Source organism: Psammomys obesus, unplaced genomic scaffold (genome assembly GCF_907164565.1).
Source record: "Psammomys obesus unplaced genomic scaffold, mPsaObe1.curated_primary_1811, whole genome shotgun sequence".
Classification (NCBI taxonomy): domain Eukaryota; kingdom Metazoa; phylum Chordata; class Mammalia; order Rodentia; family Muridae; genus Psammomys; species Psammomys obesus.
The window spans coordinates 18,572,942-18,576,797 of NW_026596125.1; the positions used below are offsets into that span (position 1 = coordinate 18,572,942).

Consider the following 3,856-nt stretch of genomic DNA (forward strand, 5'->3'; position numbering starts at 1 on the left):
CACACACACACACACACACACACACACACACACACACACACACACACTTTCCCACACCCATACATGCACACACACCTACACAAACACCCACAAATACTCTACATATGCTCCCGTGTGCACACACCCGACATATGCACCCCTGTGCACCCCTACACACATACCCTGATGCACTCCCAAGAGAAATACGGCCACCAGCCAGTGACACTCTGCTCTTTCATTTTATCCTTCTCTCAGACATTACATCCTGACTGCAATTCTCCCCCATCTCTCCAGTCTCCCCCATCTCCCCTCTCCCCTGTCTCCCCCTCCCCTCTCCCCAGTCTCCCCTTCTTCCCTTTCCTGTGTCTCCCCTCCTCCCCTCTCCCCCAGATCCAACTTCCCTCAGCCTCTCCTCATAAAAGAGCAGGCCTCTGAGGGACATCAACCAAACATGACCTAACAAGCTACAATAAGACCAGGCACACACCATCACATCAGGGCTGGATGAGACAGTCCGCTAGGAGGAATAGGGTCCAAGAAGCAGGCCAGAGTCAGAGACAGCCCTGCTCCCACTGTTCTGAATCCCACAAGAACACCAAGCTACTCAGCCATAAGATACTTGCAGAAGACCTAGGTCAGACCTGCACAGGCTCCCCAGTCTCTGCGAACCCCCAAGAGTCCCAGCCAGCTGACACACTATCCTTTTTTAAGTCCTAGTTTCCCTATTCAAACAGCTGCATGGGTAGGACTTTCCAGATAAAGACAGCTTCTCTGTTTTAAATAGCAAAGGTTTATAAGGGAAATGAAGATCTGAGAGCCTCTTGCCTTAGGCCAAACACAGACCTTTTTTCCTGAGGGCCTGGCTTTCTTTGTGAGCATTCTCACCAGTCTGGCTGGAGCCAGCACAGCCCACTTGCCCAGTGGAGACTTCCCCCCACGTGGCCTGTGCCCAGCAGTGCTCACTGCGCACAGTGCAGAGGGTACCCAGAGCCAGCAGCTCCTGTTGTGGAAGCGCTGTGGGGCTGTCTTCACAGACAGCTGAGCAGAACCTCTGCCTCCGTTCCAAGCCTGCAGTGACCAAGGCCTGCTTCTTGGTTTGGTCCACTCCTTTCCACTCTTAAACCTCACTCCATGCCCGCTGGACTCCCCTCCCCCACGTGTTAGAATCGCTCCTTCTCTTCCTTCCTAACCATAAACTAAACTGCCAGCAACGCTGCGTGTGTCCAGCATATCACTTCTGGCTATGTGATGTTTCTCAGGGTCCCTTTCATTCCTGAGTCCCCTCTTATTGCGGAGGTTACACCCCCAAATCCGAGCCTTCCCCTCAAACCCAGAATACATTCTTCCTCCCTTGAGCTGTCAGCATTTGCTCAGCACTTGGTGATAAGAAAAGGGAGGAAGAGGAAAGTATTACGCTCTGTATCCTGTCTTTTCCTGTCCTTGTGCGCCTTTGATAAAGTTTAATTTTATAAGTTAAGCATAGAAAGATGTTAACAACATTAAGTCATGACAACATAGAACCATTAAGACAAACAACCATCGTGCGTCATCGCCAACCACCTCATTTCAGGTGCGCGTCCTTCTGACGATGGGGGATTCCGCTCAGCAAGCCACCCCCACCTCCCTGAAGCATGTGAGTACCCAGCACCTCTGCTCGAGGACCCTGGGGCCACTGAGCACACACCGTGAGGCTGCTTCAGCCCTCCTGACGGTGATGGCTACTGAGTGACTGGCCATCACACAGGCAGTGCACGACGCTAGACACAGGGACGGCTCATGCCCCTGGCTGGATGGAGTAATTCCGCCTAAGACTGCATCAGACTGCCCTGAACGGGGGACAACTGAGAATTCATGAAATTTTCCACTGGACCTTTCTTTCAAGGCCGCAGATGCCCACTGATGACTAAAACCCCACAGGAGAAGCCCTGCATTTGGAGGGACCCTGTATGTATTGTAATGGAAACGAAAATTAATGCAACTCTCCCCTTTCAGAGAAAATGTCCCTCGTGGTAGCCTGAGCATGAAATGCTCCCCCCTGCCCCCAGGCTTGTGTGTGTGTGTGTGTGTGTGTGTGTGTGTGTGTGTGTGTATACCGTCGGTCTCTAGCAGATTTGGGAGGGTGTGGAACTTTGAGGAGAGTCAGCCTTTCTGGTTATCCTGGGTCCCTGGGGGTGAGCCCCGAGGTTTTACAGCTTAGCCTCATTCCTGTCTTACTCTACTTCCTGATTTGCACACACATAAGCAAGCAGCTCCCCAAGCCACTGCCAGAGTTGTCCACAGCCATGATGAACTGTAGCCCTCCAAATTGAGAGCTAAAATAAATATTTCATCCTCCAAGTTGTTCCTTTTAATTTATTGGTCACACATGAGGAGAGTGACTGACAAACCACAGAAGCCTGCGAGGGTGAGGATTTTCTGGGACAGGCAGAAGATCTCTCCTGCTCAGAACTGACACGGAGAGCCAGGAACCAGGATTCCTGGAATGCCTCCCATAACTGCGGCCTCTCTGTACCTTAGCCCTTCAGCCAATACTCTTTACCCTGGAAATCCCTGCTCCCTCCCCAAAGTTCTATATAAGTAACCCTTCTTCGCTAAAGACATTGATATGCCAAAGCTGCTCCTAGAAGTCATTTCTGCGCTCACAGGCCACTGAGTCCCCAGTTCATCACTTCTGCTCCCTTGCCCCAGGGACTGGGGGTGGCCAACGGCTCCCAGAACCAAGGAAAGCCACAGGGAATATAAGAGTGGAAAGGTTTATCCTAGCTCTCTGTCCAGAGGAATGAAGTCCGTAGTGATGGGAGAGCAGGTGGCAGGAGCAGGAAGCCTCTGTTCGCGCTGCACCCAAACCCAGGTGCTGACGCCTGATGCCTGCTTATTCCGGCCAGCGTGTCACCCTCCTGACCGTGCCATCCACGCTCGGGCAGCTTGCCTCCAGGCTCTCACAGACTCACCCAGGGGGGTGCTTCCCAGACGGCTCTAAATCCAGCCAGGTTCACAGTGAAGCCCACACATCACAGCTGTGCTTCTAGTCAGCCTGACGCTGGTACCGCAGTTCTGAAACTCAACATCGCACACCTGTGGGCTGAGGCTCACAGCATTTTCTAATTAGAAAAATGCATTTAGTTCTTTTGAAAGAATCTCTAAAATCTTAACAGTTCAACATTGTTCAAAAGCCCCAAATCTCTTCCAAAACTCAAAATTAAAGTTACAGAAGGCGAGGTGACTTTGTGGGTAAACACATTTGTTGTCAAGCCCGATGACCTAAATCCTGCCTCCAGAACCTACATGGTAGAAGGAGAGAACAGAATTCCACAAACTGGCCTTTATCCTCGACATGTATGCTGTGGCTGCGTTTGCGTACATGGATGCACACTGACTGACTGACTGACTGATGAACTAACCATGCCCCATGCCCAGGTTTTTATTTATTTTTACATTGCAATTACTTAATTAGTTTACTATTGTCACTGTTTTGTTGGGTTCATATATATATATATATATATATATATATATATATATATATATATAATTTTTTTTGAGGTAGAATTACACAAAGTAGCATAAGTTGTCACCGAGCTCTTGGCCCACTTGCTTCAGTATCCCACCGCTGGGAGTGCACCGTGTGTGCCCAGAGGAACACAGCTGTCACTAATTTCTTGTATGTTTGATAATTATTCATTAAGTTCATATTATATATGGGATGTCATTGACAATCAATAGCCACTAGTAATTATAAGCACACCGTCCCGAAGGGAAATGAGATGTTTAGAGCCTTGTGGCCATAAGGAAAAATTTTTAAGTTAATGTGTTATTCATATATTTCAGTTCACATAATAGCTGAGCTAGTGAACAAAGGAATTCAACTTCAGAAACATCA

At 49.2% G+C, this 3,856-nt stretch overlaps 1 long non-coding RNA gene across 1 annotated transcript in view; it reads right to left on the bottom strand.

The window, feature by feature from the left end:
• LOC129693256 (uncharacterized) overlaps nt 1-3,281 on the bottom strand; it is a 4,243-nt gene extending 962 nt beyond the window's left edge. The window contains exon 1 of the long non-coding RNA XR_008722854.1: nt 2,931-3,281. This is a non-coding gene — a long non-coding RNA (uncharacterized LOC129693256). The remainder of the gene's footprint in view (nt 1-2,930) is intronic.
• Between the last annotated feature and the right edge of the window lie 575 nt (nt 3,282-3,856).